The sequence below is a fragment of the Rhinopithecus bieti genome, unplaced genomic scaffold, assembly GCF_001698545.2.
Source record: "Rhinopithecus bieti isolate Rb0 unplaced genomic scaffold, ASM169854v2 scaffold_35903, whole genome shotgun sequence".
In the NCBI taxonomy this organism is placed as follows: Eukaryota; Metazoa; Chordata; class Mammalia; order Primates; family Cercopithecidae; genus Rhinopithecus; species Rhinopithecus bieti.
Window position 1 is genome coordinate 2,071,472 of NW_016815549.1, and position 15,634 is coordinate 2,087,105.

A 15,634-nucleotide genomic window follows, 5' to 3' on the forward strand; every position below is an offset into this window, starting at 1 on the left:
GTTGTTGTTATTTTGCTCGATAGAGGATCATTTAAACAAAGTTAGTATTCAGTAGCAGCACTTGGCTTTTGAGAAGACCTTTTCCTCAAATTAGCTAGGTCAGCAGTACAACTGTACAATTTGTTAATGCACAATAAGAAGCTCTAAATTTCAGTGCTGAGAATGTCACTTATTGAGATGCAATGCATGGCGTGCAGTTATACAAGAAATCTGCCAGGTTGTGAAAACATTTTCTAAGAACTAATAAACGCAACCAAATAACTTATAGTTGGTCCCAGACTGAGGCAGGGGGAACTATCCAAAGGGAATTATGCAATAGCCAGCATTAATTTATCTATGAGCTAAATGTTCTGTATTAAAGTGAGTCAATAGAAAATGCTTTGCTAGAGGACTTAGACTTGGGTTCAATATGAAAATAGCTCACTGTATTAATTTTTATTAAAAATTATATTATCCTAACAGAAGAGCAGAGTTTACTGTTATTTCCTGGGTAACTTTTAAAATTACATAATCTGCCGGGTGTGGTGTCTCATGCCTGTATTTGCAGCACTTTGGGAGGCTGAGGCAGGAGGACTGCTGGAGCTCAAGTGTTTGAGACCAGTATAGGCAACATAGGGATACCTCCTGTCTACAAATTTTTAAAAAGTTTAGTTGGGCATGCTGGTGTGCACCTGTAGTCCCAACTACTCAGGAGGCTGAGGAGGGAGGATTGCTTGAACCCAGGAGATTGAGGCTATAGTGAGCTATGATCATGCCACTGCACAATCTAGCCTGGGTGTCTCAAATATATATTTATTTTTTTCTTTTTTAATATCCATCATAAGTGATTAAATCACAGAGTGACACACACATTTTCTGACTGAATAGTTTCCTCACTCATGTTCCTTCAAAGGCTATTTTTTTGTAAGTAATGGTAAAAAATTGGTACTCTGTAATTTTATCTGCAAATATTATTAAGCCTGGGGGACAAATGATACTCAAAGAAAACATGAAGTTTCTATGTGCTACTTTTATTTGTTTAATAATAGAACCTTCTTAAAATGCAGTATTGATTTAAGTTCAAAATCTATTTAAAAATTCCATTAAAGTTCATCAAAAAAAGCACTAGCACTATAATTTAGTACAAAAAGGTAACTAGTAATAGATGAGAAGAGGTATACCAGAAATAATTATAGTGTGAGACAATTGCTTATTGAAGTTTTAGAAGTTGCATCCAATGGCTAGCCATTCTATTTGCTAAGTTAGATGAAATGAGTACAATTTGTTTAACCCTGTTTGTTATACAATCAAAGACTTATGTATTTAGGAAGAAATAGATTCTGGCAGTAAAACAGGAGCCTATCTAAATGGGTCTAAGCATTTAGTGAAAGGCCACCATTTCAATGGCAGGGAAAGGAAGACCTTTTACCAATACAGAAAAAGTACGTGAGAGTTTGCAAATTCCAAGGAGGAAAACAGAAGGTTTAGGAACGAATCGCCTGACCAATGGTAAGAAGGAAAACAAAATAAACTGTAGTCATATTCATAAGAGCTAAAACCAGTAATTTATTCCAAGAGCTCCAGATATTAAAATTAATAATTAAGGCCTAGAAACTAGTAATACAGAGGTAAGCATAATAATTTCATGGTTAACACATTTTGTATCACTGACTTTCCAAAGTGCTTTAATTTTTAAATAAAAGAGAGGTTCAATGGACAGGGGATTGGTTGCTAAGTCTAGAGACATACAATGTAGGACTCTGGGGAAACCACTGTGGACCTCTGTTACCTCAGATATAAAACAAAAGATGAGTTTCGATGAGTCTATCTTCTCTTTTGCTCTATTATTTATGTCTCTATTTCATTATTCTAGTGCTAGGGCTCCCAGTTCAGTCATATGAAGAGGGAAGTGGTAGCTCCTTCAAATTAGAGTTGAACCAACAATCTGAGTTTCCCCAAAGATTCTGCAGTTATTTTCCAGAAGTGAAAAAGAAGAAACATCAGCTGGTGGCAATGTTGTCACTGAAACAAAGCCTTTTAAAAATATGTTGTAGCCCAAAATCAACTTCAAAAGCAGTCGGAGTAGCAAGGTGACATTATTATAAGTGGCCGCTAATACCATATATCATCTGTAGCTTGAATTCAAGAGACATTCTTTAAAATCACAGCAAGAAAAATTAACCAAGTGTTAAGAGGAAACCATTCATTACTGAAGACAGACGATCCTTTACACAGCTGATTGATTTTATGACATCTCATTTACTTTTGCACACAATCAAAAAGTAGCAGTTTTCCTACACATTGCAAATATATAGGACATCAGTTTCCAACGAAACCAGGATACTTGTTTGAAAAGTGAGTCTGAAAAGAATGATTTGAAGTTATGTTAATTTCTCTTGCACAATAAAGTAATATGACTTCATATGTACCAAATGCATTGTCACATCAAAGCCAAGAAAATTGAACAAATAAATAGTTATTTCACTCTAAAATTAATTTTTAATGATGGAATCCAGGTGGTCATAAATAAGCATTTTCCAGGTCTCATTCCAAACTCAATAGTGGAGTTCAAAATAAAGACTCTGCTTATAGATTTTCCCTTTCCTCTGCCCCTTTCACCATGCAACATTTTTCAAGAGGCTGAAGCAAACAGATTGAATGAAAACTACACATTCATAGCATTCATTGTCTCTGTTTGCCTTCAGCCCATGTTCTGTTCTGTTCTGAGATGAAAGAATCTGCAGAGTCCAGAGGAAATAGGCAAAAGGGTCAGAGAGCTCAGCATTTTCCTCTTAGGCACGACAGGTAGGCACTAAATCACCAGACCCTTTGGCCAGTCACCAGCATCATTCATGATAGTCAGCTAGCCCTCCAAGCTTCAAAGCTGGTGTGTGTGTGTGTGTGTGCGCGTGTGTGTGTGTGCGTGTGTGTGTGTGTGTTTTGGTTTGGTTATTTATTTATTTATTTATTTTTCAGATGAAGTTTCACTCTTGTTGCCTAGGCTGGAGTGCAATGGCGCAATCTCAGCTCACTGCAACCTCAGCCTCCCAGGTTCAAGTGATTCTCCTGCCTCAGCCTCCCAAGTACCTGGGATTACAGGTGCCCACCACCATGTCAAGCTAATTTTTTGTTTTGTTTTTCCTACATAAGGGCTTTGATATAAACTGAAATTATAGAACTAGAATCTGGGTATTCTAATTTAGGCAACTTCCTGCTGCTCCCTAGAGAAAGGAGTGAGAAATGACTAATGAGTGAACTCATCATGAGTGTATATATGAATGAATTAAAAAAGAAACCCTTAAATCCTCTGAACTTAAGAAATTTAGATAGGTTCTATGTTTTTACCTAACACCGCTCCTATATAGATAAGCTAAGAGATCATTTACTGCACCATCCCTGAGAAGTGTCTAAACCAAAACGGAAAGACAGTCTCTGACTTAACGATTTTTTGACTTTATGCTGGTATGAAAGCGATATGCATTCAGTAGAAACCATGTTTCAAGTGTCCATACAGCCATTCTGGTTTTCACTTTCCATATGCTATTCTTTATGCCATCTTTTCTTTCTTGGATTTAATCTTCATATAACATTTAGAAAGCAAAATGAAAATATTTTATCACTGAGTATCAAGAGTTCTTATATGCTTACTAGCAGGTATTTATTTGAACATTTTATTTATGTACAAAAAATTGTACATATTTGGGAAGACAAATTTGTGAAAATATATTCTTTTAAGTTAAATTATGATCTTTGTATCAATCTTTAAATTGAGGAAAAATTTACATACAGTGATTTCAAGTACAAAATTTCATGAGATATGACAAATGGGATACTGATATCACAATGGGACAGTGAAGATATGAAATATTTTTATCACTCCTGGAATTTTGACCTGTGCCTCCACCCACCATAGGCAACCACATTTTATATAATTTCTATCATCTTGGAGATTAATTTTGCTCATTCTAGAATTTCTATACATGGAATTATATTGTCCTTATGACTTCAACTCTGCAGTACGTGTTCTTAATAGGGTGATATTGGCCTCAAGGGGGTGAAAGTTGATTATTGGTGATAAGAGAAAAAAATCTTGGATATTACAATGATGTGTGGCACTCCAAAACTCAACCTTATCTGACACTTACTATGTAAGATTTAATTTCTCTCATTAGGGAGACAATTACTTAAGACTTAATTTGTCTTATTAGGGAGAATTTAAATTTATTTTTTTCTCAGGGCAAGGGGTAATAATTTTTAAAATGTTGAGGTGCATTAGGAAAGAGTTGGTATTGTGCAGTTGTTTGCCATAATATTGTATTAATAGTAAATGGGGTCAAGTTTGTTGATAGTGTTACTTAAGTCTTTTACATCCTTATTGAATTTTCAGTCTACTTCTTCTATTAGTTAGTTTTAGAAGAGAGTTAATTCTCTATTCATAATTGTGAATTTGTCTATTTCCCCTTCAGTTTGATCAGTTTTTGTTTCATGTATTTTGAGGTTCATTAGGTGCTCTGAAATTCCGGTTCTTCAGATCAAAAACTTAGAGTCATCCTGGGATATCTTTATCTTATACCACACATTCAAATTGTTTTTATTTGTTTGCTCTAACTTTAAAATATATCCAAGATCTAATTATTTTTCACCACCTTCACCGTTTCCATTAGGCCTAAATTATCAACATCTCTCACTTGCATTGCTACAAAACCTCCTATTGGACCCTCGATTTCTATCCTGGCAAGGTAGAAATGATTAAGCTTAGTGAGGAAGGCATATTGAAAGTTGAAAAAGGCCAAAAGCTAGGCCTTTTGTGCCAGTTAGCCAAATTATGAATATAAATGAGAATATATTGAATAAAATTAAAAGTGCTACTCCAGTGAACACATGAATAATACGAAAGGAAAACAGCTCTATGTCTAATATGGAGAAAGTTTGAGTGATCTGGTTAGAAAATCAAACCAGCCACAACACTTTCTTAAGGCAAAGCTTAAACCAGAGCAAAGCCCTAACTCTCTTCAATTCTATAACTGTCTCAGAGAGGTGAGGAAAGTGCAGAAGAAATTTTTGGAGCTAGAAGTTGGTTCATGGGGTTTAAGGAAATAAGTCATCTCCATAACATAAAAGTGCAAGGTAAAGCAGTGAGTGCTGATGTAGAAGCTGTAGTCAGTTACCCAGAAGATCTAGATAAGATCATTCATGAGGGTGGCTGCACTAAACAACAGATTTTCAATGTAGACAAAACAGCCTTATATTGGAAAAATATGCCATCTAGGACATTCATAGCTTGAGGAAAGATGTCAATGCTTGGCTTCAAGGTTTCAAAGGACAGGCTGACTCTCTGTTAGGAGTTAATGTAACTGGCAACTTTAAGTTGAAGCTAATGCTCATTTACCGTTTCAAAAATTCTAGGGCCCTTAAAGATTATGCTAAATCTCCTCTGCCTATGTTCTGTAAATTGAACAACAAAGCCTGGATGACAGAACATCTGTTTACGGTATGGTTTACTCGATATTTTAAGCCCACTCTTGAGATCTACTGCTCAAAAAAAGATTCCTTTCAAAATATTACTGCTCACTGACAATGCACCTAGTCAGCCAAGATCTTTGATGAAGATGTGTAAGATTAATGTTGTTTTCAGCTAACAAAACATTCATAATCTATGGGTCAAGGATTAATTTTGACTTCCAAGTCTTATTCTTTGAAATAATACATTAAGTAAGGCTATAGGAGCCTCGAGATTCCTCTGATGGAACTGGGGAAACTAATTAAAATCCTCTGAAAAGAATTTCCCATTCTAATGCCATTAAGAACATTATGACAGGTCAAAATATCAACATCAATGGGAGTCTGAAGTCAGTTGATTCCAATCATTATGGATAACCTTAAAGAATTCAAGAGATCTATGAAGGAGGTAACTGCAGATGTTGTGGAAAAAGCAAGAGAATATTAATTAGAAATGGAGCCTGAAGAGGTGACTGAATTGCTGAAATCTCATAAAACATAAATAGATGAGGAGTTACTTCTTATGGATGAGCAAAGAAAATTGTTTCTTGAGAAGAAATTTATGCCTGGTAAAGACGTCACAAACGTTGTTGAAATGACGACAAATAATTTAGAATCTTTCATAAAATTAGTTAATTAAGCAGTGGCACAAATTGAGAGGACTGAGTCCACTTTTGAAAGAAGCTGTACCATGGGTAAAATGCTATGAAACAGCATCCCATGATAGAGAAATCTTTGGTGAAAGGAAGTCAAAGGATATAGAAAACTTCGTTGTTTTCTTATTTTTAGAAACTGCCACAGCCACTCCAATATTCAGCAATGACCACTCTGACCAATCAGAAGCCAGTAACATCGACGCAAAACCCTCTGCCAGCAATAAGATTATGATTCCCTGAGGCTCAGATGATCTTTAGCATTTTAGCAATAAAGTATTTTAAATTACCTTTATGCACATTTTTGACATAATGTTATTGCCCACTTAATAGACTATAGTGTAGAGTAACCATAACTTTTATATGCACTGAGAAAACAAAAAAAAAAATTATTACTCACTTTATGGTGCTATTCCTTTTATTGTAGTAGTCTGGAACTGAATCCACAATATCTCTCAGGTATGCCTGTACTGGTAAGAATCTGTCACCTGTTTATAATCAAGTTGCACATTACAATATTTCAATAACAAATTAGGTATTTCAATCTCATGGCAGAAATACCACATTGGGTAAAAAAAAAATAAAAAATAAAAAAGTGAAAAAAGACAGTTAAAGGAATGAACAAAGTCCTCAATTACAAACCTCCAGGTTGGTATGCATAGTATTATTACAATACTAAGTACTAGTCAATAATGTTTAGAGACTTTTCAGAATAAATCACAGTGATCTGCTGCTCTCCTGAAGTCATGTAAAAATATACTCTTCTTGCTAACAAATTACAACAAATATTTGTTTTGCCAGATCAGATTCCTTTACAGTCAGCATGAAGAAGGAGATCCAATTAGAAGCTAAATAACATTTGCTCTCATTGATTGCCAAGTCCAAAAATCCCGGGTGAAACACAACTTTGACTAGCATAGATCAAAATTTTTGAACACTAGTTGCTGTCAACAGAATGCATCCCTTGCCATTACTTCATTCTCCGAGTAAAAGTGTCAGATAGTACCTCTGCTAATAGACTTTTCTCCTAGGATCAGGACACATCCTCTTTTATAAACTGCCTGCCTTCATGATTCTCAGTTAAAAAATAAACTTTACATTGTTATGCATATTTTTACTCAACATGCTCTCATTTATTTTCTCTTTGATCTTGGAGGATATATTAATGATACTTTTTCATAATTAGGTATTTTAGTTTCCACCTTACCAAGTTCAAAATTCTGGTTGATCATATTTGCACCTTCAAAATATATTATTAATAATACACACTTGTATTTTTAATCCTCCTGTTTCTTTCTCCTCTTTTCTGGTCTTTACTCTTTCTTACTCAGAAGCATTCACATTTATGATGCTCCAGTCAAGCTTTTGCACAAGAGGACTGAGTTTAACAAATATTCTTCCTAGGTCTTTAAACATCTAATAAATTTTCAGATGGTAATAAAAATAAATGAATTTTAATTTTAGAAAAATTTGAGGACACAGATGTATAGTAAAAAAGTAAACAAATAATAAAACAATCCCAAAGAGATTAACACAAAACTGTGTTTCAAATTTCAAGCCTTTCTTTAATAAAAAATGTTTATTTTTAACATGTGCAGTTTTGATTCTTCCTCATATTTTATTTTTATATTAAAGTATTACTTACATAGAATGAAATAAATAATTTTATGTCCACTTTGCTGAGTTTTATTCAACAGATATAACTGTGTAACCACTACTGCAAGCAAGATGTAGAATATTTCCATCACCACAGAAAATATCCTCCTGCTCCTCCTTTCCAATAAATCTCCTCCCATTTCTCAAGGAAATCACTGCTCTAATATTTATCACCATAAGTATAGATTTGTCTATTGTAAAAGTCATATACATAGAATCTGTTAGTGTGTGTCTAAATTATTTAGTTATTTAGTGTGGGCTAGATGACCGGCCAAATCATTTGCTTCTCTAGGTCCTTGTTTTTTCATTAGAAAAGAGAATAACTGGCCAGGCATAGTGGCTCACACCTGGAACCCCAGAACTTTGGGAGGTCCGGGTGAGTGGATCACTTGACTCTAGGAGTTGGAGGCCAGTTTGGGCAACATGAAACCGTATCTCTACTAAAAATACAATAAATAGCCCAGTGTGGTTGTACAGGCCTGTCATCCCAGCTACTCAGGAGGCTGAGGCAGCAGAATCACTTGAACCCATAACATGAGTGATCTTTACTCCAATAACTTCCTCATTTCTCTCTGAGACCTCGTTAGCCTGGCCTTCACTGTCCGTATCGCTATCAGCATTTTTGGTCACAACTATTTAACCAGTTATCTAAAAAGCTGAAATCTTTCCCTCGTCTTCCTAGCTTCTTGGAGCCCTCCAAATTCTTTCAAACTCTGCCTGTTACCCAATTCCAGAGCTGTGTCCTCATCTACAGGTATCTTTATAGCAGTACCCCATTCTCAGTACCAATTTTCTATGGTAATCCATTCTTAACTTGCTATAAAGAAATACCTGAGGCTGAGTAATTTATCAGGAAAAATAGTTTATTTTAGCTCATAATTCCACAGGCTGTACAGAAAGCCTGGTGCCAGTATCTGCTTCTGGTGAGGGCCTCAGGAAACTTGAAATCATGGTGAAAGGTAAAGGGAAATTAGCATTTTACACGTTGCGACAGGGAGCAAGAGAGAGAGCAAGAGGAGGTCTCAGACTCCTTTAAACAATCAGATCTTGCGTGAATTAACTGAGCGAGAACTCACTTAACACCAAGGGGATATTATTAAACCACTCATGAACAATCCACCACCATGATCCAATCACCTCCCAGGCCCCACCTCGAATATTGGGAGTCACATTTCAGTACGAGATTTGGAGGAGACAAACATTCAAACCATATCACACTGAGCACTCATTTTTAGTTTCCTAATCTCAGACATTCTTATGCTTACAATAATCCTGTAAGTTTGGAAAAATTAGTTTCAGAGTAGAGACAATCAAGACACAGAGCTTAAGTGACTTGCCAGCTGAAATAACAACTTTGATCTTCTAAGTTCTTTATTGTATAATCAAAGGCTGACACATTAAGAAGGAAACTCCTACTCCTTTATTATTATTTTTTTTAACAGACAGGGTCTTCATCTGTCATCTGGTTTGGAGATTGGGGTGCAGTGGCAAGATTATGGCTCACTGCATCTGGAACTTCTGGGCTCAAGTAATTTTTACGCCTTAGCCTCCCAAGTAGCTAAGGCTTACGGGCATGCACCATCATGCCCAGATAACTTCTCTATTTTTATTTTTTGTAGAGATGAGGTCTTGCTTTGTTGCCAAGGCTGGTCTCAAACCATGGCATCAAGCGATCCTCTGCCTCAGCCTCCCATATCATACTCTTTTTACGGTCTCAGTTTAATCATCATTTTTTTCCAGAAAAAATTCTTGCATTCTCCAAGACTAAACTTGATATACATTTATAGGACTACTTAGATCTCTATTGTTGCCTTACTACAGCACTTAGTACCCTATATTTGTTGTATAATAACTATAATACAAGCTTTCTGAGGGTAGATATGGTACCTTACTCATGATGCATGTCCATTTATTTCTATAATAGCAATCTAGAGGGGTAGCCTTAGCAGGGTCATAAATACTGATTTCTGAATACCCCAGAGGGCAATCTGTCCTTTTCTCAAATATAAAGGTTAAAAACAGTATTGATATTCGATTGAAAAAAAGAAAAAAATGGCCAATAAGAGGTTAAAAAAAAAGAAGAAAAATATCGAAAAAAGAAAGCTCTCTTCTTTGTAACATTCCTGTTACCAGATTTCCTCACTCAGTGACCTAGGGATTGGATTGTTTTGTCTTAAAATGTATCTCCAAAATGAAGCAGCAATAAGAATTTTAAGAACAGGTTGCACATTAGCAGCACAGTGAATGGAAGCACTGTGGCCTCTTCTTAGTTATTGAGCATTCCTGCTAGGCTAGTTTGAGAAGCCACGACAGAATTGGTTGACACTTCTTGAAGGTCATCTTTGACAGTCAGTAGTTAATTTTCTGACTTATGGCACTTTTCTTCTTTTCTAAATTTGGAAATGATAACTCCTTTTTGTACTTTGGCTTTTCACTCATTACATTCTATAGGATTGCCAGGGAGGATTGTAGAAAGTCTTTTGAGTGACATCATTTCAGCAGGTTTTTTTTTTTTTTGAGCATTGAGAAATATTGTCACTGGGGCTTTTGGAGGATGGGTTATTTTCTTGGCAGGCAGTGTGGCCTCCACAGGGCTCATTAGGCTTTCTGTTGGGAAGATCTAAAGTGCGCAGTTGAATACTGTCATAAAAAAGGGAAGTGATTTGGGTCTAATTCCTAATGGAGCCGCAAAGACTACAGCTCCTTTTTGATCTCTGAATTCCAAATAGGCCTTTTATAGTTGTCATATTATTGACTGTTCACTCCAGAGCCATGATTCTCTTTCTTTCTAAATCTTTTATGCTCAGAATGTTATTCTGATGCTTAGTATTACATGAGCAGATTGGCACCCTAGTGTATTTAATAATATCAATATTTCCTTCTAACTGGCTGTGGGGTGTGTGTGTGTGTCTGTGTGTGTGTGTTTCTTTTCTTTTTTTTTTTTTTTGTGACAAAGTCTCGACAAAGTCTCGCTCTGTCGTCCAGGCTGGGGTGCAGCGGCCAGATCTCAGCTCACTGCAAGCTCAGCCTCCCGGGTTCACGCCATTCTCCTGCCTCAGCCTCCCGAGGAGCTGGGACTACAGGCGCCCGCCACCTCGCCCGGCTAGTTTTTTGTATTTTTTTTTAGTAGAGACGGGGTTTCACCCTGTTAGCCAGGATGGTCTCGATCTCCTGACCTCGTGGTCCGCCCGTCTCGGCCTCCCAAAGTGCTGGGATTACAGGCTTGAGCCACCGCGCCCGGCCAGTGTGTGTTTCATAAAAGTGTTCTTCCTTGCAGGATCTGGCTTCTCCAGGTTAAGCAGTCGTACATCAAACTCAGTTATCATTTTCTATTTGTTCCTTGTGTAACCTCTTACTATATTCCTCAATTGATTACTGAGAAATTTTAATACATGATGTTATTTGGTGGTGTGAGATAGAGGAAACAATTTCTTATTTTTGATATAAAAGTGATTTGCAAATTTTCTTGAGAATAAAAGCTCAGGTTAATCTTGGGCTGTGGATGATGACAGGACTAGAGTATTGTATAACATTAAAGATCTCTGTCTGATAAGAAAGGAGAAAAAAATGACAAGGTAATTTTATATGTAAAACTTGCATTTTTCCCATGAATAACTATTTCATATTGTTCTAAAGAAGTATAACTTTAAGAAAAAGAAGGGGGCCGGGCACAGTAGCTCACGCCTGTAATCCCAGCACTTTAGGAGGCCATGGTGGGCAGATCACGAGGTCAGGAGATCGAGACCATCCTGGTCAACACGGTGAAATCTCATCTCTACCAAAAATACAAAACTTAGCTGGGAGTGGTGGCACACACCTGTAGTCCCAGCTACTCAGGAGGCTGAGGCAGGAGAATCGCTTGAACCCGGGAGAAGGAGGTTGCAGTCAGCCAAGATTGCACCACTGCACTCCAGCCTGGCAATAGAGAGAGACTCTGTCTCAAAAAAAAAAAAAGAAAGAAGAAAGAAAGAAGAAAGAAAGAAAGGAAAGAAGTTGAAGAAAGAAAGGAAAGAAAGAAAAGAAAAGAAAAGAAAAGAAGTTTTATCCACTCATGAAATAAATCACATACCACTTATTTCATCTTTTCTCTGTTGCAAATACAAAAGACATGAGTCAAGTATTTATTATCATGAACATTATTATTTGTATCTGGTCATCCAACTGGGTAAAATATTCCTTGAGCTAGAACATGTTAATGTGTTAAGATTTAAAAAATAAAAAATGGTTTAAGAATTTTTTAAATAATTTCAAAATGTATTCAGGTGTTTACTCAGGATTAATAGTTGATACGAGTATGACAATTTTGTTTCCTTTCATTAATGATTATTTTATTTTAGCCTTTCTAATTATTTATCTGGATACTTACTATCCATAGTTTATTTTTTTTGCTTAAAATTTATTATCAGTTAAACTTCCCAGGACTTGCTAGTTTAGTTACAACAAATGAGAGATTAGTTTGGACAATAGGAAAAGGTGTATGAACTTAAAAGCCTGTTAGGAACACAGGAATACTGTAACAATTCTAAGACATCAAATCCATTTTTACAAAGAAATCCCAGACTGTTTGTTGATGTTTCTAGAACTAATCTTTTGTGCATAATGTCACCAGATTGTTCCTGCGTATATTTTAAAATAAAAAAGATAGTTGCTCCAACAGTCTTGAATTATAATTTTGTAAAAGGGAAAAATAGTTACCTATAACCCTAAATCTTAACTAGCTCTTTTAATTTTGCATGTTAGCTTTAATCCTTGTGTATTTGCATCTATATTTTAATAAAATTTATTCCACTGAATATTTTACTCCACAGACTTCACGTTTTTAGTAATCTCTTATAATTATTATTTTCCACAAAAGTGTAGCTTTCGAGAGACTGACTTACTTTGGATAGCTAATAGACTTGAGTCTCCTATTCTTATATTAAAGCAAAGAAAGATTACAAAGTTACTGCCAATTTGCTACTAAATCACTGATGGCAGAGCTGCTAGCAACGATGAAGATTTAGGCAGACAGAATTTTAACGTTCGGCTGGCAGTGCTGAATTGGTAACTTTCTTCAATCAGAACCTGTAATACACATGCCATTCCTGGTCCTTTGGGTTCCTAAAAGTAATATTGCAATGCAACCCAGACCTGTGAAAAGCAAAATAAGATCTATTACCTAAAAGTCTCTTTTTAATCTTAAGAAACGAATGGAATTGTTCTATCTATGAAAATGGGAATTCTTATAACGATGATAGGGATTATTATTTGTCAATAGCAATGTACAAATCTTTTTACAATGTAAAGAAAAAAGGATATAACATTTTCCTTGAACATGTTTCCTTAAAATATCAAGTGAAAGAGACATTTTGAATGATTTAGCCACCATTAACATTTATCGATGCAAAAGTATAGATTTTTTTATAACCGACTTTGTTATATATTTCCAAATTAAAACAATTATTTCTTGTACTTAATTATAAGATATAGTGTTGGCTTTATAAACCTAGTCCTAATTAGAATAAGAGCATCATAAAATTAACTATTGAGTGTTAGAGTTTAGGAAACAAAATACAAAATAGGATCAATGTAAATCATTCATTCATATATTCACTTTAAGAATATTTGCTGAACACTTTCTTTGTATGTGGTAAGAATATAACAAACGCTAATAGATCCTCCTCTTCAAGAAGCTTAAATATTTGAAATTAAATACTTTGGGAATTGAAGTCTGTTAGGAATATTAATGGCCACACTAATATTTAGAAGAATACAATAAATATTTAGTTTCCTTGTTTTCTTATATAAAGCACAGTTCTTATTAAGACCTGTCTGGTAAATTAAGAGCTTGAGGTATCAATATGTAAATTATTTTTCTCCTCAGTGAGATTGGATAATCTTAATTTAACAAGAATCTCAGCTCTGTGGTGGTGCTCAGCTCCCACTGAGATGTTCATTTCTTTGCCAAAACAGAGTGATCAGCTTCAACTATGCAGGCACATGTTGGCTCCTTTTTAGGCAAATGGTGAATGTAACTCACTTGCAGATATGTGTGCAAAAAGGCTTCCTCATATATGCCACACACGTGCTTTGGAAATGTAACAAATATTTTCTTACATGTGTTTCACCATTGATACTTTATGACCAAGGAAGCTCCATATTTGTGGTAAAGGTGTGGTTAACAATACCTCTCTTAGACGTTGGCACTTTATTCCTTGAGGTCTGGGGATCCAGTAAATGTTTGTCCTCTTTTCCAGTTCACGTCAAAAAGACACTACTATTTGCAGTGCTTCCTATGACAAATGTGTTTCATTTACTTTCAAGATGTGTACTTCTAATCCATTTTCAAAGAATGAACTAGCTTAATTATTTTGAATATTTTTTCCTTGCCAGATTAGTAGTTTAAAGAGATAATCATATGCAAACCTTCCTCTAAGCTATATCACTCCTGAGGGGGGACTCCTTCATCAACTTAACCCATATTTTGGTTGCTTTCTTCCTGTTGGTGAATAAAGACATTCAACTGTAAATACATTCCAGAGCAGCACTGCAAGATCAGGGAATTATTGGATAAATAAATAATTATTAGATAATCTCTGATTACTTGACAGAGAAAGACATTATTATTTATTATTGCAGCCACATGTACATGTCCATTATCATAATAATGTACATTATATCATTGTACATGTGCTTTATAATAATATATTATAATAATGTACATTATAATACATATACAAGTGCATTATAATAATGATTTCAAATTGGTTTTGTTTTATATGTTATGCTATATTTGTGTTTTAAATTAGCATTAGTTAAACTATTTATAATAAACCTACAACTGCAAATAGAAATAAAGTGAGATATAAAATGTGATCCCCGAATAAGCTCAAATTTTAGCTGAAAGAGGGATAAATATACATCTATCCAGGTGTCATATTTAAACTCGAACTAAAAGTATGGTATTTACAACATCAGCAGGTTAGAAACACCTAATTGGATGTGGTTCCTTGAAGTCAGAAACCCGAGTGGATTTCGGTTCTGGATGGAGCAAGTTGAAGATATCTTGGAAACCTGCTGTCTAAACTCCTCAGTATCTTTTTTTTTTTTAAAAATCCTCTTACAGAATACTATACATTCCCGTTGAGATTGTTATGAGTGTCACCTAGCTGATCTTTCTACCTTTAAATTTAGGCCATTCTAGTCTGAATCTGATCTGACCATTGAAGCTAAAAAAAATCTTTCTAAAATATGTCTGACCTTTCCATCTCCCTGCTTAAAAGCTTCAATGAATCCCATTGCTTTTATTATAAAGTAAAAACCGTAAGTATATTTTCCAGGTTTCTGAATGATTGGGCCAGTGCTCAAATCTGAGTTCATCCCTGCCCAATTCCCGTTCACATTACATCCTCCAGTAGGAATAAGGTTCCAGTAGTTCTCTGAATGCATCATGTTCACTGTGCACTTGGGCCTTGGATTTCATGCGTGCCCTTCCCTTTGCCCTGACACTGGCAGCCTCAGTTTTCCTCCCTCCTGGCTGACCCCAATTAATTTCTTCGATTTCAGATTAGATCTCTTCATTCAGGCAAGGTTGAGGTTAGGGATTTTTTTGGGTGTGGCTGCACACACCTCTGTACTTGCATCATCAATATTCTTCTTAACATCCTACTTGAATTTCCTATTTGCTTGTCCCAATAGTCTTTAAGCTATGTGAGCAAAAGTGCTTGGATACAATGTTGGACAGTAAAAACTGTACTAAAGTACAGTTAATAAACTATATAGAACATGTTAGAGGTTTTGGAGAATTAGGGTACTTGAGATTCTGTCCTATAATAAATAATTGAAAGAGAAATTAAAAGAAAATATTT